Below are 26,761 nucleotides of genomic sequence, written 5' to 3' on the forward strand. Positions count from 1 at the left end.
CCACTCCCACCGCCGCCAAATCTTGCAGGTCTGCCTCTTGCCCGCAGAGTATTTTTATGGAGCTTAGTAGTTCCTCAAAAGTCCTCCTTTCATTTTCTGACTACATCCCCGATCTTAGTGAGAGAGCAGCCTGGTTGTTTGGCTGGTCTCACCTCCAGAAGTGCTGAAAGGTTTCCAGAATATCTTAGGCTGACTGAGCCATCTTTCCTATTGCCTTTCCAAACTCCTCCGTCAGCGGGGCTTTTGCTTCCAACCTGCCGAGACGACAGCTTCCCTCAGCCAATGTCAATAAGCAGCCTCTTGGGTTGCCACCTTGGCAAGCACCGACTCTGGTCACAGCATGTCCATATGACCCTATTTCTTGTCATATGGGTCTTGTTCTCTGGACAGTCTCAGATTTCTGATCTTGTCTTTTTGTTGTACTGCAGCACTTTCTGTCAACACTTTTCATAATATATATAACTGAGAGTGATGACTCACAGACTCAAAAGCAGCGGTTCTCCACATTTCAGAGCTGTATGGAGCTTTTATTTCCTTTAGGAACAGCTTAAATATATTATTAAAAAAAATTGACTTTTTGTCAGCCACCGTAATGGATGAGGACGTGGTTTCTGTAGTGTTTTGCCACAAAAAAAACAGAAACATACATTATTGAAAAAAATATTATTTTCTTGGGAGGTCATTCCGGAGGAAAACCTATGCCAAATGCAGATCATAAAATCAGATTTCAGATAATCCACTCTGGCAACCCCAATCGATAACAGCCAAAAGACGAACAACAGCATTTCCTTGGGAGGTCTTTCATAAAATTCTAATAACAGTCGCAGTTATTTGTACTTTATTAAACACAAACAAAGCTAAAGCGCTAAATCATTTAAAATCTCCCATGACAGACAAGCTTTACATGTCTGCTACATGATGCTAAATATCCAGTAGCATCAAAACCGGTTTGCCTACTTGAAGGACGCTGAGTAAATCAACGACCAAGCTCAAAAAACTATCAATCATTTCATCTTTGGTGATGTAAAATTCCATATGCCAGTTCTATCCCTCACAACAATGCACTCGGAGCTTAAATCACAAAAGGAAATGCCAACACGGCGTAGAGCGCTATGTGCACCGACTGTGAGGGAAAAGACTCCTTTAGCCAAGTGTGCAAAATGCTCTGAAATAAACGTCTGAAGCAAACTACTCAAGGACAAAATAGAAGTTGTGCAAGGCAAGGGCTTCTCTGATGTTTGAAGCATGGCCATATGATTAAAGGCTGCAAGGAGAAGCTGTGCCGACAGGTGTGTTCCCTGATGTATCCGACTGTTTGACAAAATGAAATAATGCAGGTGATCAGACAGGCAATGATGACAGTCAGAAGCAATCAGTCACTAGCGCTTTGTTCTGCGCATAAAGTGGAGCTTGTGGACTTCCCTTGATTAACACGATGCATGTAAAAAGATAAAAGCATTGATTCATGCATTTCTTCACTATGCAAACACTGCATACTTTTTTTCTGTAAAAAAATAGTAAACATAATCCAGACAGTGGGAGAACAGCTAAATCAATACAGTACCAATAGAGCTTTATAAACTACAAAACATTGTATATAAAATGGATGCAATAAGAACCATATCAATGCACAATGAGTTAGATTTAAAACATTTAAAGGGGACATGTCATGCTTATCTCCAGGTTCATATTTACATTTTGGGTTTCTATTAGAACATCTTTACATGCTTTAATGTGCAAGAAACACATTATTTATCATACTCATGAACAGGATATCTCAGGAACGCCTTGAGGGAATATCTTCAAATTTGGCACAAACATCCAGAGCTACTCAAGGATAAACTGATTAGAATTTGGTGGTCAATGTCACTGTCACTGTGACCTCACAAAACACGCTTTTGGCCATTACTCAATAATTCATATGACAATTGTGACAATTTTCCACAAATGGCTAATAGGATATAATGACAAAGTGATGACTTTCTGATCGTACATGGATGTAAACTGCAACTTGACTAGTTGGTGGAGGTACAGTATATAACCACGAGGCAGTAAATCTAGTATTTTTTATTTTTTCATTCCAAGATACAACCTTATCAATCCTCTCCAAATGCCAAGAACACGTGGAAAACACTGTAAAAATGTGTCGGCAACACCTATCACCGGCAGAAAAAAGCTTGTCTTGCTAACACGCAGGCAACCACCAGTGTTGCTGTTGTGGGGGAGATAAGGATGGAGGGGAGTGGACAGAGTGTTGTGTTTGAACTTCAGATAGCCATAGTGATGACTTAATTCGCTTTTCTGTCTCAGTCCTGCACTCGCTGACCTTTCCTTCTAATCCCTTTTTCCAACCACAGTATTTGTCAAAGGCCTGGGTGATGTGACCTGCTTCCCAGGGTGATAAAATCAAATTCATTCCATTCATGGCCATTCTTTCTGCCTGTATCCTGATGCATGGCCTCACAAGCATGTTCAATAAAGTTTATGTACAGACATAAAGAAGTATCAACTATGGTATGTAAGGTTACATGTGCGTTTCCACACTGTAAAAAAAACTTTTTTTTTTACAGTTTTTTTCAAGAAGTTTTACATTATTTGTCTGTATTTCAAAATGACAGAATTTCTTTTTAAAAATTACATGTTTCATTTGTGATTTATATGTAAATGGTCTTAGATTTACAGTATTTTCAACAGTATTAGCAATGCTAATTATCTGTATTTAAGCTTTTCTTTTGGTAATTATTCTGTTTTCTAGAGGTTTATGACTCTATTTTAACAATTAATTTATGTTAGAATAAAAGGATTTCATAGAATTCTAAAAATATTTCTTGTAAAAATACAGATTTTTTTTGCAAAACTTCTGAGTTAATGTAAATTTGGGCTTTTGCAACATAAAATTACATGTTTCACTTGTGACTTATATGTAAATGGTCTTAGATTTACGGTGTATGACTATTCTAACAGTAAATATATGTTAAAAGTAAAATATTTCTTGTAAAATTACAGTAATATAAATATATTAATATATAAAGATAATTACTGGGTTTTTTTTATAGTTTATTTATGTTAATTAACGGACAGTATTTTTCCGTTTTTTAACAGACATTTTCTGGTGCCTCTGCTGCCGGAAAATTTCCGTTATTTTACACTTTTTTTTTTACAGTTCAGGTCTGACTTCATTTTAACTGATCCATTTGTCTGCATGCTATTTGAAGTGTATTTTTTCTCGCTAGGTCAAGTCGTGTTGCTCATGCTGCACTGTATTAAAAATTTAAATAACTTCCACATACTGTAGATATATGCACAAGGTGCATGTGTTTTTGTATGTAATCTGCGCTGATGTGTTTCCAGCCCAGTGTCCCTTGTGTGCCTGCCCTCCATCGTCTTGTCCCCCATAAACACATGAAGGCAGATGGAAGGTGTATGCGTGGGGGGACGAAGAAGAGGGGGGGTAGGGAAATGTACGCTGCATTATTTATCGGTTCTCATCCATGTCAATGCTTTGTGCTCATTTCCCAGTGACATTTCAGAGGTTGAGGGAAAAAGCAACAAAACAATGTAATGGAGAGAAAGACCTTCAGCAGAGCACAATAGAGCTGAAAGAAGCGTGACAGATGAAGCAAATGCCTCGATTACTTCAACAATTCCCTCTCTTGCCTATCTGTGCAGCCTGGTGTGTATATCACATGTACAAGAGACTACCAGGGCTGCGACAGTACATGAGCTCCTCATAATTATATGGGAGATATGTTGGATCCGCTCTCATCCCCATCTTCACAGGCCTCTCTTTCATCTGTCAAGTCTAATGAACAGATGTTGCTCAGCTGTTGGAGTCAACATGATGGACTGAGTCGCTGGCAGGCACATCATTCTGCTGAGAGAAAGTGAGCGGGGTCATCTGGACAGTGAACAGCGTGCCAGGACGCCTTGACTCTTCCGTGTTTCTCACCTTCTATTCTACCTCATCGCCGCCCTCATCGCTGACATTCAGGAGTCTTTCCACCTCGAAGCCCCATCCCCCCGGCACTCTACCACCCGCTGTCCTGTCCATCTGACCCCTTGTCAGCCATTCTGTTCGACTGATCACTTACCTGTAACGTGCCCTTGTCCGCAACTGGAGAAGCCAGCCGGCGAAAAGGTCAAAATATTTATAATAAGGTCAACAAGGCCTCTGAGAGGCAAGGAAGGGAGGAAGGAGAGGAAACAGCAGCAGGGGGGATATGAAAGAATGAAGGTTATATGAAATGTCACTCAATATTTTTGATACAGAGAATCATACACTGTAAATGTTGTTCTCCGTTTCTTTAATCTAAAGAGATATCACACATTTTATTTGTGACATTAGATGGTTCAATACAGATTTATACTTCAATCTCCATGCAGAAGCCAAAAGAGAAGCAACTGTGTTCCCACTTTCAAATTCCCTGACATTTCTTAAGATGCATTTTCAAAAGTAAGCGAGAGAGAGAGAGACTTGTTAGTAAGATCGCCACTTGAAAAGATTGACCACCCTAAACCACCTGGCACGTGAACAGCAAAGCTACCAAAAGGCATTATGTTTAATCGGCCAAAAGTGCTGCAGTGATCACATTTAATGCTAGCACTTTCCCCTAACACAATAATTGAGTTGGTGCATTTTAAACTTAGCGGAGAAGAAGGTGACAGGTCCATCCCCCTCGCTGATAATCTCCCTGTAATAGGACGACACCTGCTCCCACACTCAAGTGTCCACCTGCAGTGAAAATTGTTCCTCTACTCGCGGAGCAGCCAGTGTCTGAGCACATTTTCAAACACCTTTTGACATTTGTCAAAAGGCGCTCCAGACATACTTAGCCGAGGCTTTTATCAAATCTGTCAAGGGCGCTACAACTGAAGAGAAATTCTTTTCCAAAATGGGTGATAAAAACACACCATACCTATTTAACGCATGAGTTCCTTTTTAGTAGTGGGTGGCAGATAGTGAGTGATAGCCGTAACTTTATCCCTGTACTACACTTTTTCCTTACTGGACCACCTTCACCGAGTATGTGACGGCCTTGGCAGGCTCCCATTCTCCCAGTTTAGTCGACCGTACCCGAGCCAATCTGTCAAACATCTCTTTCTCCGTTGCATTTCCTTGTGTTGTTGTCTTCGGCAGGACTCGCCGTGTGCTCAGTCGGTGGAACTGTGTAACTACAGGCCATGTCCTGTTTGTCATTATTGGTTTCAGCACATTTGCAATGTCCTCAACCCTGTCTCATTCCACTGGGGTAACATCCAAGAAGCACTCATCCTTCCCAGTGTAGTTTCGATCAGACATCGGCCCCTTGTTCCAGCGGTTGTTCGAGCATGGAACATGATGAATGTTGCCAACAGATGTTATGTTCAGGGATATTTTGGTAGTCTTGATTTTGGCTTTTTTTGGGGGGAGTAAAAGGCTCCATCTGATTTGCACAGCAGCAACAATAGGCCAAATCAGGTCTGCCTTGAGTACAGCTTTAACACACAGCTGGCCTGTATTGCAACTTTTTTCAAAGCTTGATTCGAATAAATGTCAGGCTTTGACACATTCTTCTGCTTTAGATGTAAAACCTGCAGGGAAAGGGACAGCATTTGCTCACAGATGAAGGTGAATAATGGCTCAGAAGCTACCGCACAGTTTTGCTCAAGTATCGAAAGAGATTTAACCGGCAGACCCGGACACTATTTCGTCTTTCGGAGGTTATTGTGGGCTGATTTGTCACGCTAGAGTGAAGATACAGGTATCATATGAAACTACAAACTACACCACGTCATGCTAGCTTGAACACTAAATAAACCTACAAAGTTAAGCTAAATATCGGCAAGGAAAAACTGGCATGGCGATTTTCAAAGGGGTCCTTTGACCTCTGATCTCAAGATATGTTAATGAAAATGGGTTCTATGGGTACCCACAAGTCTCCTCTTTACAGACATACCCACTTTATGATAATCACATGTAGTTTAGGGTGAAAACCATGCAGTGTTTTGAATGCATTATAAATGTGTTATTTTCGCCTATACTAAAATGGTGTATTTGAATATTTCTGCACACTGGGATCCCTTAAGAATCTTGGAATTGCATAAATTGGGTATGACTGTAAAGCTGAGACTCTTGCAGATCCAATGAGCCAAATAGTATTAATGTGTGATGATTTCAGTCCCCATAGTAGCCATTTCATTGTAGTGAGACCATTTTTTGAAACCTGACCTCATTGTATAAAATGACCTGTTGTGCCCGCCTGTCAACCACAGCCTCATGACACTTTACAACCACAAACTGTAGACCGAGGGCATTCAGAGGATGGATGGCTTTCTTAGCTATATTGAAAAAAAGGGGATTTCTGAGCAGTTTCCAAAACAGAAGTGCTCGCCATCCAATCCCCGAAAAATGCAATTATTGCAGAAATCTCCAAAAGTGAAACGTTTTTGAAACCAAATGACAACATGGCTTTTTCTATAGTGTTCCTCAAGGTCTTAGGGTATTAATGTGGTATTTAGGAGGGATTATTTATAATTTTTATCAATTCTGGAGTGGTAAAAAAATGATTACATTTTGCACCAAATCTGTGTAACAAATGGTATCAACCCAAAAATGTCTGCAAGAACTTAAGAGACATAAGAAAGCATGGGAATGACCATCACAAACTTATATCATCATGTTCTACGCTCTTATACACTTTAACAATTTATTTTAATGCATTCATTTGTTTATTAATTCATTTTTATTTCTTATTAATGACTAGAACAATGTGACACACAATACTGAGCTGAATCTCAAATTCATCTTCAGGTTCCCAGCTTTCAGATGGATAAACACCACTTCTACGTGGCATGGACTGCTTAATTTCTATCTACCTCTGAACATCCCCTGTCCCCCACCCTTACCAAAGAGGGTGAAATGGTGAGGGGTTAAGCACAATGCAGAGGTCAGAATGCTGCTTTGGGACAGATAATGTGCCGGCTTGTTTTTAATCAACACGTTCTTGATCCTAATCATTAAGACCTTTCAATGGATAGTTTAGATATGATCATTTCCACTGTCAGACCACGAATGTTTCATTTTTCAGAGAATTCAGTGCTGTTTTATCCCCATTTGACATATAGGATTGTCTACTGGAACATCGAGTCCATGGCTGTCCTCTCTGCAGTCGGAGTTGCTCCTCTTCAATCCAAACAAAGTTCCAGCAGAATCAGCTGCCATAATAAACAAAATACAATCAAGTCAAGTGCGTATGGAGGAATTCTTAAAAAAAAAATTGCTTTATGAACAACTGGAGAAACTAATGCTGAAATACAAAAGCAGTAAGCTGAGATATATATTAAAGAATAACCTGCAGTGCTCTGTTCAATGCTGCAGGCCATCTTAGTAATTATCTGAAACCTGCTTGGTACAAACGCCTCCCTGTAAATGTGAGACGTTCTTGGCCTTCTCTAAGAATGCTGAACATTTTTTAAATTCTGAGTATCATTCAGAATTTTACAACCTTTCATAGAATTGGGAGTGCAGTCAATTTACCATTTAATATATGTTACATAGCCTTCATATTATTGATAGTTTTCTTGCAATGGTCCTGATCTCTGCTCTAACAGAGCAGTGGAACAATGGATATAGATTTCTAGGCTACTCTCTCATGTCCACTCCAAAATGAAGCCAAGAAAGCTTCTTTCTGATAGTGAGCAGCCAGATTGACCAAGATAGAAGTCCAAAGCCTACACAAATAGACCACAGTGCCCACGTTCTTTGCCCTGTACACAGCAAACTGCATGCAAGGGGAATTCCCAGTGTAACGGCAGATGTAACGGCAGATGTAACGGCAGATGTCACACCGAGGAGCTCGCAACGCTCTCTCTCCCTCTCTCTTTCTGCCCCTCTCCCTCTCTCTCTGTCGGTCTCTGGCCACCCATGACAGATGGGATCCAGAAAGAGGAGCCACACAGACACTGTGCTATGGGAAACACAACTGGATCACATCAGACATCAGGAGACAACAGAACAAAAGAGGAGAATTAAAGTCAAATTTTTTTTTTTTTAACAGACAATGTTAAAGGGTCACTTCACACTGCTCCCAATCAGTGGCTAGTATTTATGTATTAGTGGGGCTAACGTGGTTATAGTTGTAGCCCAGCAGGACAGACTGGACATTCTGCATCATTGTTGGATATCATTTCTAAATTTCTTCCCTTAATTCTTCGCACAATTTTCTAATTTAGTCGGGTAAATAGTGTAGTTTTTATCAGATGAACTGCTTATATTGATTTTTAAATTATTCAATTCTTGCTTGAGTTACTTTTTTATGTTTACCGCTGTGTGTGGAAAAACTCTATACTCTTTATGCTTTTATTTTCCTTTCATGGATATTTTCCTACATTATTGGTAAACACAAACATGGTCTCAAACAGTATTGTGTCACTGCTCCTTTCAGATTCTGACACATTTATCCCCCTCCTGTCATGGCAAAAGCCACTCTTCTTTGACAGATATATTCAGGTGATTTAGCTATGACAGGGCATGGGCTCTGAGCTCTCCAAGGTAGATCCACCCACATGTTGACTGACAGCTTTAAGGTGCAGCAGCATGACTGATTTTGCAGAATGCAGAGCACTAAACACGTTGCAATTGAGTGGCAGGTCAAAGAATAGTCTCTCGTGGCATACATTCAGGTGCAGAATCGCATGTGTCTAAGTTGGGCATTCTTAAATATAAAAAAAATTCTAAAATATAAACAATTGCATTCCTCTGCAAAAAGTGCATCTCATGTAAGAGTTGAAAGACTGACAGGCTCCATAACTGGCGGGGTTATCAGACTGACTGATAAAGGCCCTTCAATTTCCTCTGGACCTTCAACGGTCTCTGCTGGAAGTTCAAACAGTGAGGGTTGTGCGGGGGGGAGTCCGTGTTGTCCCTTATTCCCAATTCAATATGAAATGCAATTGCTTTGTCTCACATTTTACTCCCAATCTGCAGCACTCGACCACCTTACTCATCTAATCTCATTCCAGAGCAAAGAGCTCCCCTGATATGGAGAAAGAGAGGTTGAAGGAAGGGCTGAAGAGATCGCGCTGCATTACGGACGTAAAAGGATAAATAAAATAGATGCGGGTATATATACAGTTATCAGTTATCAGGCCATTAAATGTGCATGATCGCTCGCTATAAGCATCATAGATGAGGGTCAGTAGGGGCCTACGATGCCTACTATCTTGTTAAAGTGAAAGTGAAACTTAAAAGCAACATGTTGTAAAACTGCATGAAACGTTACCTTTTGAACACAAACAAAAGGTTTAGGCAACAAAACCACTTGGTTAGGTTTAGGGCAAACCCCAACCAATAAACCTGGTATTTTTGATCCCAAAAAGTTAAGATACGATGTTGTGCAGCAAGAAGCAGCTGTTCAAAATGTTAGAACGTGCATCCCAAAGATAATACCTGCCTGACTGCATCTTATGTCCCACCACAGACAGCATCCCCACCTTTGACTGCATGTGGAGGACATAAACTGCTATAGACACCTGAGACCAGTTGGCTATGATGAATCATGCAATAAAAAAAACACAGTAAATATAATTGTTTGGACGAATATCACTCAGTTCCAGATTGATCAAAGCACCCCTTGCGCTAACTTATACCTCAAACTGCACAGCATAACACACTATACATATACTGCACCCTGTAGTTTCAAGTTCGACTGTTTTTCATCACAGCATGCCACATGATCACTCATTACAAACTAGTGTAGCTCACTAGGAGTTCTTCATAAGATGGTAACCCTCACAGGAGTAGCTTTATGGAACGAGTAGACTGTGCAAACCCACTTGTTCACATAGAATATTAATGGGCCATCGTGTCAACAAAGAGAGATTGCATATTTTTACAAGATAGAAGAGCACCAATAAAAGAGCCCCTGACTAAAATGTGGACCTCAGTCTCGATATAGCAGACACAAAAATGTAGCAATAAATACTCTACAGGGCTCGGCATTAACGCTTGCCCGGGGAAACTATACTCTGTCTTCGGGCAAGTGGAATGCCTCATGCAGTTGTCCTATCGGGCAAGTGAAAAATAAATGTGATCTTTATAAGGGATGCCCCGAAATTCAGTAAGAATACTGGGAAATCGGCATTAATGCTTTCATTCAAGTGCCCAGAGTACGCTCCGCCACTCCGAGACTGAGGTGCTCTGAATAACTGAACGGAAACGATACATTCCAACAGCGCTCCGAATTTACGAACGGTCCAGTTTGTGCCAGAGTGCGCTCTGGCGCTTGGAGTGACCATTTACGAACATAACCATTACGTGAAGCTATATTGTGAACAACAAATCCAAGCTGAAATCGGCAGGAGAGCTAGTTAAGTCCGCACACGGGAGAAGTTTGCCTTCTGGACTTTCTGCCAGGACTAACTTGTTTTAACCCAAACCATGATCTTTTCCTAAACATAACCAAGTTTAGGAAAGGGCTTCCTATCAGAAATCCCTGAAAGCAAACTTCTCCCATGTAAACAGGGTTGGCAATTAGCACCAGCCACCAGCCAAATACTGGTAAAATATGCAAGTGGCTGCTAGATTTGCTTCACTCACCAGCCAGAAAAATAATGGTAGTCAATTGAGTGGCTGGTAGATTTTGGAATCCACCCGCCACAGTGGCGGGTGGACCAAAAAGTTAATTTCCAACACTGCATGTAAATGAGGTAGCTAACATTAACGGATGTTCCATTGGGTAACATTATGGTGCGTTCATCTCGGCTCGGTAAAAATGAGCATTAGGCGAAGGTAAATTATAACGTTATGATGTGTTCAAATGCAATCTTGTAAAATGTAGTTTTTGGAGAGAAACTTCAATCAATACAGTTGTTTGAAGGAGATGTTTTTGATGTTAATGTTCTCACCAATATAAAACATATATTAAAGAGAGAAATATGACCTGTTTACCTTCCTAACACTAGCTCTAAGCAGCTTATAACAATACATACTTAAAACTACTAATGCCAAGCTTCTGTAAAAAGCAACCAGAGTTGGTGATTGTTGAAACAGTGGAAATACTGACCAAGACAGATTTGATAAGTTTTGTTTTGTTTCTGTTGAGTTCCAATGAAGTGCGTTTCACAATGATCAGCAAGGTAAAATTACTTTTTCTATCAATGGAGTCTGGTAGCTTTGAGGAGAGCATATTGATTTTATGTTTTGTAGTTAATACATTATAATAGGCTAATTGCTTAAATCCTTGTTGATTTTATTTATCTACTTGTACACCTACTACTAATATGTGCCTCATCATTTCTCAATATAAAATGGGACCCTGCACAATATAATACAATACAGCAACACTATAAACTATGGCTTCAGTGGTCTGAACAAATATCTAATAGAATAAGCATCACAGAGGTTGTGTGATAAGATGCTAATTAATACAACTGTAGCCTATCTATGCAGATGCATAGGCCACTCTCTTCCCACATGCTGCCTAAGTTTGAGCAGTGCTCTGGAAGGTCACTCCCCTGATAAGGATTTTGCGCCTGCTAATTTGGGATGACAGCCCATGTCATCGAGAATGTTTTTTTTCAGGACCTGATTATCATCAGAGCTGCCCATGCAAATGACAGGGAGACCTTAAGGGATATCATTTTCTATTAAAATATGTAAGAGTCTAATTACAGATAAATGTCACATTAGCTGTGTGAGAAACAGAAGACCTGGAGTGAGTAGGTGGTCGAGGGAAGGGTCAGGAGGGACCAGACGCGCTCACAGAGTGATGCGTGAAAAGAGGAGGGAGAATCAGTGGATCTAATAACACTGTCCAATATCGTTAGCACACTTCAGTTAGGTGTTTTTATAGGTAACATATGACAATATGAATGGACAATAAGAGCAGCATGTGATGTACAAGAATATTCTACATTAGATTCTATATATTGGCTTGTCAGTAGATACAAATGCATACAAGGGTGTACTTAAAAGGGAGTAATCAAATAACCGATTAAGTATAGTTAAGTTTATGTTAAACATTAGGGCTGCAACTGATTATTTTCATTATGGATTAATCTGCCAGTCATTTTCTCGATTAATCGATTAATCGCTTGGTCTACAGAATGTCAGAAAATAGTGAAAAATGTCCAAGGTGATGTCTTTAAATGTCTTGTTTTGTCAGTCCAAAACCCAAAGATATTCACTTTAATATGATATAAAACAGAGAAAAGCAGGTAATTTACCTATTTGTGAGGCTGCAAACTGCATTTTCTGACATTGTTTCAAAAAATATTACTTTAACGATGAATCGATCATCAAAATAGTTGGCAATTATTTTTCTGTCAATCACCTTATCGATTGGTCGACTAATCATTTCATTTCTATTCAACTTTATACCTGAACCATAACATTTTACTTGGGAAAAACTACAAAATGGCTCTGAGTAATCCACCCTTAAAATGCAGAGTATGGCTTCTGCAATGGCCATCATAGAGGCACAGTGCATCTATGAGTTTGGCCATGTGCTGCAGCAATGATGAAAAACCCGTTCCCTGGTTGAGGTTCTTTTCTTGTCCTGAATTAGGCCTCTCAGACAGCACTTATTCCCAGGCCGTATACCGTGCCCAACATCCACCACTCAAATGGTAATGTTAAGTTAGAGTAGAGGTGGTTAAGCTGCTGTCAGAGCTGAAATTGGCAGGGCAGAATTGAATCTCACGCTGGGTGAAAAACAAGCGGGATGGGAGGAAATCGTATGGGAACGGTTAGAACCATAATCTGTTACAACTAGCACAACTAGCTGACAACCATCAACACTTCACAAATTAAACATGTTTTATCACTTTCTCTGTGCTGTCCTTGCACTTATTGTCGGCCGTGCCCTAGAAGTACTTTAAAAGCAGACAGTTTGACTTGTCATAGCAGGAAAAGCACAGTTTTAACTACTGTAATAACAATGAATCCATGTAGGTGTTCTAGTAAGGGGTTTAGCCGATTGCCCAACAAAATTGCCCTCCACTCAGCCCAGAGGATGCAATGTCAGGGACTTGATGTGGATATATGTAATATGGAGCGGAGCAATCATCAACTGAAAACAGTCCATGAGAGTGAGGCTGCGGTTTGTAGTCTGGTAGTGTATTATTGTACAAATTGAGGCGTTGACACACGGTTAGAATAATGTCTTCTCCATTTTCACACAGTGCATCACTTTTTGTATTGCAAACAGTAAAATGCAACTTTGTCAGTTGCATGGGCTTCAGTTGAAGTGAATGGGAGATGGGCTGCATATTCGTAGAGATTGGTGCTAATGTGAGCTATCTTGCCTGTGAGCGACCATGTGCCAAACCAGAGCCTGGACACTAACACACCCAAAGCTGGGCTGACACTGTGCAGTTTTTTGTTTTTTTTTATCTCGTTGTGTTAATTCACACTACATAAACTGCCTTTCTGAATGGCCAGAACCTGCTACTTGTATGCTCACACTGAGCGGATCAATTGGCAGCGACAATTCCAATAAAGTTTATTCAAACAAGACAGGGTGCGATTCAATAATGTTGACAAAAAGAGAGAAGGGCAATGTGATTTGTGCAATTATATGAAATGTAATAAGGAGACGCAGAATGAAATGAAGCCACAGATGTGAAGATGATGCAGACAATATGGTCACTCTGTTCTGCAGCGAAGTTCAGTTTTATATCCCAAGGCTACAATTTCAGCCATAATGTGAAAAATACTACCCTAATAATATTAAAACAAGCTCACTACACTTTTTTTGACAGCAGCCATGTGGGAAATCGGACCATGGAACTGCTCAAACTGCGAGACAGCCGACCAAAATCTCTGACATGCCAGGAATCCATCCAATCCTCCGAGAGCCAGATCGCTAATTGTTCAGGCAATCAATCTGAAATCCCTCAAACTACACGACAAACGTCAAGCAAGCTGGAAGAAACTCTGCTCGAATCTAAAATTAATCGGGTCTACAAATTCAGGGCTAAAAATTGTGTCTTATAAAGGCATTTTTCTGCTGCTTGCATTATTTTAGCCTTCAGTTACATTTAATTATGCACTGAGACACGTTGTTTTGGTATTTACATTGAATTAAATGTCTGCATAACTTGAAAGCATCTCATGTAGTGCCATAACACTCAACTCTGCAGCTTTAGGCAGGTTTTAGCCACCTTTAGCTTAGTTTTTCCTCATTCGCTTTGGCTCAATTCTCGAATGAGAAATATTGTTTTCCAAACAATGAGCTCAAATCTCTGGACAATTAGTTTGTTGTTCACAACAGATTTTCTCATTCATTCAAGCAAATTGCTCATGTTTTGGCACATGTGTAAAGAGAGTGTGAAGAGTGAGCACAATTGTCTACAATTTGCACAATAACCACTTGCACATGTCTCGCTGATCAAAACTGATGAGTCGAATCTCAGTGAAATTATCATCCTCTTCATCGTTTGAGCCAACACATGCAAAATGATCCATCCAATTATCAAAATCTGTCAGACATACATGCATATTCCATAAATAGCTATGACATGGACATGAATAAATTTACTCTATACAAATGTGCATGTCCTTTTTCTATGTACTGCAGTATTTTTCTCAGGAAACGTTTACCGAACCTACTGTTGAAATGGTAATCTGAAAAGCTCAGTGCGATACACATTCAGCTAGACAAAACGGAGATTTTTGTACAGTCTGCGTACAGTAAGCAGACAAAAAAGTAGACCAAAACAGAGACTACTACTGGTAAACATGTTGACCAGTATGGCTCACATGGTGACAAAACAACTTTTCACTGTGGTGGCATTCGCCAATGCACTGACACGATAACTAGGTTTTGAAGCATGCAATAGAGTTGTGATTCCCCATGAAACAGTTTTGACAATTCCAATTACAGTTTAGAGAATGTTAAGACCAAATGAACAAAAGCGATTGAAAAAAACTGTAATTTCCACAGACAGACAGACAGACTGCTCTGACACTTGATAGACCAAACCTTTTGCTAAAAGTTGAGTTAATATTAAACTTAATTCATTAGGTGGCCAGAGACACAGCTCTAAAGGGATGCTCATATTCAATTATCAACTGAATGTAGGCAGGCCCCAATGAAGTGAAAAGTGTTATTGTGAAGGGATGCGCTTTAATCAGGTTTTGGTTTCAGCTGTAAATGTGAGTTCCACAGTAGTGTTCCAGCAAACTAAAGCTGCTTCAAACTCTACAGTAAAGTAGGTTATGAAATTTTGAACACAATAATCATTGCAAAAATAGCTGAAACACAGCAGAAAATATAACTGTAATTATCCTTAAAAGTTCTCTTTCGCTCTCAACTGTTGGATGTCTTCTCTTTTTTCTTGTTTTTTGGTTTGATTGATTTTGAGAGTTTGCATGTGTGTGTGTGTGTGTGTGTGTGTGTGTGCGTGTACGTGTGTGTGTGTGTGAGTGAGGTAGGAAGGAGAAAAAGGAGAGAGTGATAGTGAGGGGAGAAGATGAAAGCAAACTGTGTTCATGTGTTACCCGTATTAATTGCGGTAATGCTATAGGTCTTATTTTTGCTATCTGTGTGGTGTCATCAACTTCACAGTGAGCAGAGGTGGAGACATTGAAACCAGCACTAGCATTGTATTTCATGTGTGAATGTTCGTGCTGAACACTTCAGCAAAATGTTATTGTGGTGACGTAAAGACAACAATGTCTGTGAATGTTACAGAGGTTTGATTAATATCACCGTCAGTATGCGTAATTTTCCTCGTCCGCATGAAATTCTGTCTACATTTTATAAGGAAATTGTTCAACTTTTAATGAACAAACTCATTAAAATGGGGGTTATTTTCAGAAATATCCCTGGTGGCTGCCACGCACCAGATTGAAACCTCTTTTCAATTATCATGCAGCCCCCAAAGAGGCAGGCCGCTTTTAAGGCCCGCTCTGAAGCCACATCATTAAAATGTAATGAGAGACTGTCCAATGGAACTCCTGTATTATACACTCATCCGATGTCACTGTAATGGTGAGTGATATCACGCACACAATGAAGGAATATTTGCTATTTTATATTTGTGTTGATTTCAGAAAGCATTGGCATCCACCGACACAATTTGGAAAATAGACTCGAGTTAAAATTTTAATCAGCTGTTCTATAGTGAGGTATTTTATTCCAGAGGCAAGATGTGCTAATGCTCATTATATTATTTGAGGCAACTGCTAAAAGTCCCTAATTAGACAACTTGACATGGAATAAGGCGTTAAGGGGCTAGAATAGCGTATACATCTTGTGACTCTGAACATGGTACCAAGGAAGTGGTTAAACAAATCTTAAAGAATAGATTTGTTTTGTTTTTCCAAGTCTGTCTTTATACAATAATCACAAACCAATTAACAAGTCCTCCAAATTAAACAACAAAATACATGTAACTGCCCTCCAGAACGCCACAACAAAACATTTCCTGGTCCCATATCGCCATGGTAACATCATTTGTATGTTCCTTCAAAAGCTATTACAAATCACTAGGGTTGTCAACCAATTAAAATATTTAATCACACTTTTGTTTGTTTTATCAAAATGTACCTTAAAGGGAGGTTTCGTCAAGTATTTAACTTATCAACATGAGTGGGCAAATATGCTTGCTTTATGCAAATGTATGTAAATATTGATTATCGGAAATCAATTAAAGCTGCAGTGCGTAGAAATCCGGAAAACGCAAAATCCTGCATCCCCTCGAGCTGCTCTCTCCTCTCTCTCCTCTCTCCGCTCTCCCCTCTCTGTCCGAAGCCCCTCCCCCCACACGAGAACGGGCATATGCACGCGCTTCATACGTGCTCGCTACATCTGAGGAGGCTACCGCAGCGAGCTACACATTACCTTCTAACGACATCAACAGTTTGGACTGTCTTTTTGAAAGTCTGTCTTTCTTTTTTTGGGTTGTTTTGAGGTGTAGGCAGTTGCTGCCAATGCTGGAATAGCAAGCTTTCCAGTAGGTTGTTCCGCCATTGACCGAGGCTTTCACTATCTGCAGAGACCAGACGTGAACGCGCATCTCCTTTTGTGGAACAGCCAATAGGAACGCTCTCTCAGAAATGCCCTGTGATTGGTCAAAGTCTGCCGTCACGGGCAAGATTTTCTAAAGCCTGTAAACAGAGCCATGAGGAGGTGCACAGGTGTAGTTTTCTCTCAGATCACTTGAATTACAATATGCTGAAAGGTTATTATGGAATTTTTGCCAAATTATGCCAAAATATTGTTGCCTACTGCCACTTTAACAACACAAAACAATGACAAATATTGTCCAGAAACCCTCACAGGTACCACCTTTAGCATAAAGAAATATGCTAAAATCATAACATGGCAAACTCAAGCCCAACTGGCAACAACAGCTGTCAGTGTGTCAGTGTGCTGACTTGACTAGAGCTGCATCTCATTTCCCGATTTTTTGCTCCCTCGTCTCCTTGCTCCTCCGGCTGTGACCCGGAAATCGATCTCAGCGCTCCATCTTGAAGGACGTCCCAATTCCTAAAATGCATCTTGAGGAGCGAGGATCGAGGAGGCTTGCCGAAAGAGCCATGAGCGTGGATACAACAGTGTATCCTTCACGGAAGTTTTTTACCGACCGACACACCCCCTTATTGGATATCATTTATTGATTGGACGCTGCACCGATCGGACTGATCTGATACATGTCAACATCACTGGAGTTTTATACCGGAATGAAGACAGATCACAGATTAAAGGTTTTATGGTTTAGTTGTCTTCCGATTCACCATCTAGTTAAAATCTGTGTTAATTATAGGTGTGAACAACAAACAGACCATGTTGATGGTAAAGTGTTTTAGCAGCAGAAGGACCTGCATTATCTCTGCTTCACACACCGCGGGTGAAGGAGTCCGACACTGAAAGAGCTTTATAACACCTGACAACGAATGGACCTCAAACAACTTTCTTCATTTATTAGTTAGAATCTGTTATTTCCCCCGTTAACTTTTATTAAGGATACAGTCAAAGTCATAGAGAGAAGGAGGGTCTGTCTTCTACACCTTTTACATCATTTAACCTCATTTCCATTCAGTCACATGAGGCTGATATTTCCTGAATGTCGGGTTTGGTATGAGTTACATCATTTACATTTTCCCTGAAACATTTAGCCTAATACGTAATTTCTACTGTCAGAATATCAATAACTACAGACGCTAATGATGAATAAATAATATAAAGCCATTGTGCCAGTAGAGATGGTTCCTGAGCCTCTAAGCAGGACTCAGTCCACAGTAGAAATACAGACTGCAGCTGTTATTCATGTGCAGGTGTTTATTAAACAGGTAACAGGCTACAGAGAGAAAACACTACTGCTCTACCACTGATAATAACTGAGTGTCTTTATTAGTATTAAATCAGTTCAGACATAAACTCCATCAAAAGTCTGTACAGCTGTTAAGACTGACAGCTGATCCAGCTGTGATCAGCTGCTGCTGTCATCAGAAACGGACGTCGCTTCACGTGACGCTTCAGAGGAAAGGACGTCTCATTTCACTAAAAACATATTTCCTCTCTTCCTCTCTCCTCGTGTCTTTTCCTCTCCTCCTTGGCTCGCATCTCCCGTGGGCTGGACTAAGACGCGAGGAGAGGAATCGAGCCGTATAAAATCGGAAATGGGAAAGGCCCTATGACTTGCCCCAAAACTGCATGTGATTATCATAAAATGGGCATGTCTGTAAAGGGGAGACTTGTGGGTACCCATAGAACCCATTTTCATTCACACATCTTGAGGTCAGAGGTCAAGGGACCCCATTTAAAAATGAGAGCGTTATTAAAAGGTACCTGGCAAAGTACTCAAAACCACTTCTGAGTAGTCCCGCTACAGTAGGTGTCTCCAGGACCACATTTTTCCCGTGATGAACTCACACAGACTCACAAGGTGACAACATTACCAGCGTGGCTGCCGTGGCTGGTAAAAATGAAAAAGGACTTCAGAATAAGAGAATACCTTCATATGTGAGATTTTATCTGTGAGATCTTGCAATTAGATTGTATTATTGGAACTTGTGCAATAATCTCTGCAAACACAGAAACTAACTGTTCACACTCCTGGGCAGGGATGTCCGCTGGAGAAATTAACAATGCAATAGATGGTCTTGAGCTAGAATCTAGGATTCTGTTGTTTGGTTGAGATTAGGGTTAGAATAGTATAATTAGCATAGTTAGCCATCTGTAGGCAACAGGAAGAGTTTTCATGTGAGAGTAGTCACTGTGAAGGCACAAGGACTTTCTCTCTGCCAATTTGCACTGCAACTTGAGGCTTCTAATTAGAATGCATCTATGGAGCCTGTCTGACTGATTTTATTCGGTTTTAATGGTGCAACAAAATCCAGAATTGATGTAACAACATAAAAAAAAACAATTTTAAAAAACCTGCTGTAACAAAACTAAAACCACTGTATTATTCTTGATGTTCTTAAAACTCTACAGTATGAACACGCAGAACAACATAGATGTCTTGAATGTGTTTCCATTGCCAACCTTCACAATTCAGGCTCTTCAGTACGGTATAAAAGTGAATACCACACATTGCCTTTTCAAAAATGCTAAAGCAAGAGGGGAGGACTGGGCTCACTGACTTATACTTGTTCTCCTTTACCATTCTGTGGCCACAGATGGGCTGAAGATCTGAATGCAGAGTAGGAGAGAGAGAGATTCACTTGAGGTTTGTCCAATGCTTCAACAGTGTGTGGACACAGTACACAGTAAGAAGCTCCCAAATCCTACAACAGCCTCCTTCGACACCACTGAAGCTGTGCGGCAAGATCTCCTGATCTCAGGTTCTTCATGGTTGTATACTGGTCCTTCAGCTCCTTCTTGACAAACTAACAACAGATGAACAAGGGTTGCCAGTTCATAGCAAAGTTTTGACTAAGTTTTTGAAGAAAACAATCAATTTAGCTTAATTCAATTATACCTTTCGTATAAAATATGCATTTTTTTTATTTTACTTTGTAGCAGATTAAGCTGAAGTAGGCAAGTTGGAGGAAATATGATTAAAAAATAGTTATTTTTATAAACATATTGTATGCTGTTTAGCTGTAAAATGAGAAAGTTTGTGACCGGGCCGCTATGTTGAGATTAATTTAGGAAATACCTAGCACCGCCCACCAGCCGGAGCGAACTTTCTCATTTTACAGCTAAACAGTACACTACAAGATGTTTCTGAAAACATTTGAGGTGAGAAATAGGCATTACAGTAACAGAATATTGATTAATATTTGATCAGCGCTGCCTAGTTTGACCGTTTCATCAGAGTTCACAAGTGATTGACAGACGCCTCCGTTGGATGAACAGCCAATAGAAACGCTCTCTCTGAAATGACCTGTGATTGGCCAAAGTCTCCTGCCATGGGCTAGATTTCTAAAGCCTGAAAACAGAGCCATGAGGAGGTGCTTATTATGGAATTGTTGCCCAATGATGCCAAACAAATTTAAATAAAAAAAAACGTTGTTATTATTAGACCTTTGACTTCAGCGTTGGACTTGCATTGTGTTCATTAACAAGGCCGAGTAACATGATCAATATGAAGACAGGTACATTTTATTTTGCATTTGCTAAGGCCTTCTGGGATGTTTTATCAAATGATGAATTATCTAATGAGACTTTACTGTACCACAGCACCCTGAGAAAGATCAATATGTTCACTGTTACTACACCTTGTAAATTAACACAATGCTGCCACTAATACCCCTATGAACCAGAGTTACATCCATGTAATTTCTATTTTAATTTCCTACGTGTTCTGTATGTAACACACTTCAGCAGAACAGACGCCATTTAGAAAAGAATCATCTGAAGAAGATGTACAATTCATACAGTCTGACGCCAGTCTGTAATCAATGAGATCAAGTAAGCCAGACCCAAGGGCAAATTACACATATGGTACACAGTTATCAGTATGATTTCATATGGATCTATACATCCCTTAACCCCAGCACAGATGGATAGCTGGAATGGAGAGTTGGAGTGCTTCTCCCTCAAAGGATGTAACAATATGGCTGCAGGGATAGCAGCCCTCAAAAAGGACAAGAAAGAGGGAATAATAAAAATAATTCAAAAGATGGGTTATAAAAAGTATAAATAGCAGGAGTAAGGGAGATTACAAGGGTAGGACAATCTGTGTGCCAGACATGCCACACATAACACAGTGTCTATCAGCTGGATATGCTCCCTAACTTGGAAGGACAACAGGGGTCGGGATTTGGCCATCAAGAGTACAAGCTGTCAGTGTCCTCCCTGATCCTGTCCCTTGGTTCCCTTCACCAAATCCCTGAGTTAGACATCAAGGCCATTGTGATCTGATTTCATCCTATTTATCTAGTTCAGCATACCCATTTTTTTCATCTCTCAACTGTTGGGAAAATACTTGTGTTGTAGCCCACTTGCTTAGAAATGTAAGGATACAGAGGGTGCAAAAAAGTTCAACACATTATTATGGAAAAATTCTGCATCTTGTTTTTGTTTATCTTTGTTAGGGAAGTGTTTATTGTGCAATGACAAAATTCTAGTTTGGTGATTTCACTGAATATTTCACAACTGCTTCCCTCATACCAATGCAAATGTGCAACTGAGAGAATAGCCCACCAGATGGGATGGAAGGTGTAAGTACTAAAAAAGGATGGGGGGAAAAGCTATTTGAAATATGGTCCTTTTTTTTCTATGGGCTAAGCTCCAGATGAGGGCCATTGAAGAATTAAGTATAACCATGTCAGACAGGACACCAGAAAGTCACAGCTGTCCATAAACTTTACAAAAAAAAAAGAAAAAAGAGGAAAAGAGATCTCCGTCTCTGCTTAGCATAGAGATACTGACACCAGGCATAAAAAAACATGTACCTACCCACCAAAATTTTATTTTATAGAGTGGAATAGGGGTGTCACGATTCTCCAAACAGATCATTGGTTTTATGCCCTTACATGTCATTTACACTTTCAAATTCTTCTTTAAAAAGAGAGGCTTTCAAGTGTGATATTTGTTTTTGGAATGTAGCCTACTACACTAAGGCCAGGTCAAATTTAAATAATTGATTTAATATGTTATAGAGTGCTACAGGAATGAGTCCTAAAACCCAAAAATGAGTTCACATTTTAGCCCTTCCGGTTCCCTCGTCTGGAAGTCAATGGGTTTTTTGAATGGGTTTTTAGTTAGATGCCTGGAAAAAGATCTGTGGTTAACACAAGCTGAAGACGTTTTGTTCAACGACATAAAATACATCGATAAATCTCCTACTCGTCCATTTTGAAGCTTTTATGTGTCTTAAAAAAGGCGGTTAATAATAAGTGGCTAAATGAGACTACTAAACGTCATCATGCCGACTCGTCCGCTTTTACAGCCTCGTTGTGTATATTGCGCCCATGCAACTGTGGTCTAGTTTCTTTATAGCCTACTGTAACGCTAGCTTTTTATTTCTGGCGATTGCATTTACACTTCAAAAATCATAACCGTGGTGTTCATTTGTGGAAATTATCTTGATGAACAAAATGTTCAAATAAAGTATCATAAACGTGTGTTTGCCACAGAGCTTCTTTTCTGCAATAATCCGAAACCCAATGGAGAAATCCCATTGTCTTTTTGTCGAGGGAAACCAGGGCGATGCTAAGTTCCTGGTTGGACAAGGAAAAAAAAAAAAGGCCAAGCTTTGTTTTAACAAGCTGTTAAAACTAAGAGTTTCGAGACACACCTGAATGCACCATGACGTCCCTACACTATGACCCCACTTTACCGTACAAAGCAATGTAGATACACAATCAATTTTAAGCGGATATAGCATGGCCGCAGCTGAAATCGGCAAACAGTTCAATGAGTGCTGTTTTCTTTGGTTGCTGCAATCTCTAAATCTTCTGCAGCCTACAAACTGTAGTTTTTCTGTCAACGACACGTTCGTTGTATATATAACTCAAGGGGAAGGCAAAATGTCGCCACACCGGGGACTTCAGGGAAGCAGGAGAATTTTCCAGTTCTGTTGTTTTTCCGTCATCACTGACTCCGGCAGTGGCCACGGTGTCTTAAAGTGCAGCTGCAGGCTTAAGATCCACTGTATCGTTTTGGAAGTGTTGCGTTTTTTTTTCCTTCGGACGTACGTGGTGGTGATTTCGATCAATTTTCAATTTAGAATAAAAATCGTGATACCCCTAGAATGGAAGGCTACAATGTATAAAAGCAATACCTCATGTACTGTAAATGTTCTCCATATTATTGTCTGCTTTTTGAGGTAAAACTTGGTAGAATGCAGTAGTCCTTCATCGGTTTCACTGAATCAACTTTACTGATGCATTTCAGCAGTTATGCGAATACAACATTAACATATACTGTGTTATATGGTGTTCAACTCAGCATAATGTTGGTGGAATAAATAGGATCAACGCCATCCATTTAGCGTAGAGGTGGCAATTTAGTGGAAAGAAGAAAAAAAAAACACACTCTGCCTGCATCCGTCTGGTAATTTTATGGCTCACAGCAACATCGCACCCACATAGCCGTCACTAAACTCACATAAACCTCTTATATGGAAGTCATGGATGCTTGTTTCACTTTGATATACATTCAGTGACTGGAAAAATATAAGGCCTGCCCTAGAAGAAAAAGCATGCATCACAAAACTATTTGCATATGTATTTTTAGACCAACAGGTTCGTGCAACTGTATTTCCATACTTGTTTTGCCTTTGAACAGATGACAGAAAATGGCTTTTAAGGGTGATCTATCGGCCTTTGGAAAAAAAGGGTGTCACCAAGATACATTTTTTAAAGTTTGTATGTTTTTATTGCAAATACAGATTTGACTTTTATCAAACATGATGTATAACACTCTAAACCAGCTTGGCGTTTGCGCCCAAACTCCTTATGCCCACTGTCTATGACAGAGAGTCTGTAATGATGCCTTTTTATCTTGGCTGGTAATTAGTAAAGCTTCACGTGTAAAAGCTGTGGTGACCTATATCCAGGAAGTGGTGCCAGCTCAATCAGTCACAGACATTGAATGGCACTCCTCCTCCATTGCTCAGAACCATTTCTCATCTACATTTCAGTAGCTATTGATCTCCAGAGCAACAATTCTCCACAGGATGAATGGTGTCATCACAGTAATGACAACATGCAGCTTTCAGTGCAGGAACCAGCAACAGAGCAAAGCAACATGGGTAGATGGTTAACAATAACAAGAGGGAAAGAAAGAGGGAAACGTAATGACAAAGCAAGTCTGTGCAAATGTTGTATCAGTTATAAGTGAGATTATGTTTTACAGTAATTGGGAAAATGGAGCTTATTGTAGCAAAGTAAGACACAACAATGGATATCTGTTGCCATTTGTTGTGGTTTCATTCTTCGAACCAGTATGGTGACTGGTATTTATAGAAAATGACACGGGGAATATTCAGGTAAGAAAAAATCATTCATTTGCAGTCATCATCACATTTTCACATCATCATATTATTTATAATGTGCAGATAATTCTTAGAAAATTAGGAAATAATATCATGTTTTACAGTTAATTTTAATTAAATTAAATTAAATAAAGAATAATTGGGCAATTATAAATGAGATAACACACTAAGTCACCAGTGTATGACAAAATCATTATTCAAATTCTCTGACTCTGTGCAGCTTGGTTACGGGTGTCTACAACATGACCTTGCCAGTGTGTCTCGCAAACACATTGTTACTCTGCATGCTGGCTCCTTTGACATCTGTGTGGCAGTAGTGTGAAAACAGAGCAGCATGCATCTTTGTAGTCTAAGGTCATCAGTTAATCCTAGTTTACACTAGCTGCGGATTTGCACTGCAACATGTCTTTAGAAGTATTGTAATGAGTGAATATTTAGAATTATCTTAATTTGGCCTAGCATGGACAAATCTTGTTGTTGTTTTTTTAAGGGTCCTGACATGCCAAGCTGATCTAAACACACTGCAAAGACATGGTGGCGTTGCTGTAGGTGAAAAGTCAGAGGATCATCAACGTCATTAGGGCCCTAGTTACATTAAGACACTTCATGTGTCTTGGGCGGATTGTTTCGCTATCACATCTCAAAAAAGCCAATTGGAAAGCAGCCAAGGAGCATTCAAGACAGATTGAAATCTGCTTGTTCAAATCACCCTCGGAGGTGGTTTAAGACACATTCAAGACAGATGTATGTAATTTACTCCTCCCATAGTAGCTATGTCTGTGAGCAGTCGGAGGAAATAGACACTCACTGTATTTTCTTAATACCTCCATGGTCTGTCTCCACTGTCCTTGTGATAACAGCAGTTAAAGTTGTACTGAAATTAGCCAATGTTTTCTCTCTTTGACTTTGAGTACTGCTCTTATTTTGACTTTCTTTTATGTTGTTTTTAATATTGGAGAGTGCCATCGTATTTCCATTGTATTGTTGTCTTGCACGACAATGACAATACAGTTTCTGATCTTATCTGTCTCATTAAAGCAACAAGGAAAAATGGCTCCAACGATTTACACACATTGAACTATGAAGCAAAGAATGTCTGTCTGTCTGTCTGTCTGTCCCTCTCTCTGTGTGTCCTTTGCATATCTCGAGAACCGTTCATCCGATCCACTTCACACTTGGCGGTTGTATTGCTGGGGACCCGGGGGAGTGCTGTGTCAATGTGGTGCAATTTGGCCAAATATGGTGCAATATAAAAAAAAATTACGTTTTGGCCTGGAACATTTGAACTGTACTCCTCCAACAATTCTTTTAGCAATCATCACCAAATGTGGAACAGAACATCTCTGGATCAAGCCGGAAAAAGTTTGGATTTTTGATGTTCCATACAGTTGTGCTATACATGTAGTGGGCCCCCAAAATTATCTCAAATGCTGTGGGCAGGACTTATATTACAAAAAATGCAATATATATTCTGAACACTTTGTGCTATTGTGACCACATTTGGTGGATATGTGTAGATATGATGTCTGAGTGACCATGACACATTTGGTGCCATCTGGCCAATAGGTGGCGCTGTAGCAGCATCATCTAACTAGAAAGGAAGTAATCTGTCTGTCTATGTATGTATGACTGCCCTTCACATATCTCGAGAACCGTTCATCCAATCAACTTCACACTTGGTGGGTGCAGCCATACCGGGATTCTCAACAACGATGCAAGCAGAACTTCTAGGGGAAAAGCAATCGGCCTGTTCTGGATGGGTGCGCACTCTGGACGGGCACTGCACTAGTATGATCAAACACAAGGCACACCAAGCTGCTAATTCATCCTCTAAGAAGCATAAATGTGTATACCAAGTTAAGGGCTTATCCATCAAGAAGATTATATATTTCACTGAATAAATGACAAATATGAGTTGCTTGTGGCGCTAGAGTAAAAGTCAGGGGATCAACGTAGCCATAAGGAATCATCCTCTGGGCACCAAGAATGCATGTACAATATTTCATGGTAATCCACCCGTTAATTACGGAGATATTTTCTGGATCAAAGTGGTGCACCGGCTGACCGACAAACTGACAAACTGACAAAAAACAGCATGGAAAAACACACCAAACTATCCCACCATGAATCTGTTGAAACAATGGGGTTACCCTGAACATGAATTGATTATAATGACAGCTGGCACTGTAAAATGTTCTCTACTTCTTTGCAATAAGATTTTCAGCCCTTGGTATTTTGCTTGTTGGAGGCCACAACGGCCCAAAAGCGCTTGAGGGCCCACTGACAGCCGAGTGTGTTCACAAGTGAAAACAAGTGTCATGTGGGAGTGAATGGGTTAATAATGCAAAATCGAGTAACATTTTCATGAATGAATATCTATAAT

Source organism: Sebastes umbrosus, chromosome 4, assembly GCF_015220745.1.
Source record: "Sebastes umbrosus isolate fSebUmb1 chromosome 4, fSebUmb1.pri, whole genome shotgun sequence".
In the NCBI taxonomy this organism is placed as follows: domain Eukaryota; kingdom Metazoa; phylum Chordata; class Actinopteri; order Perciformes; family Sebastidae; genus Sebastes; species Sebastes umbrosus.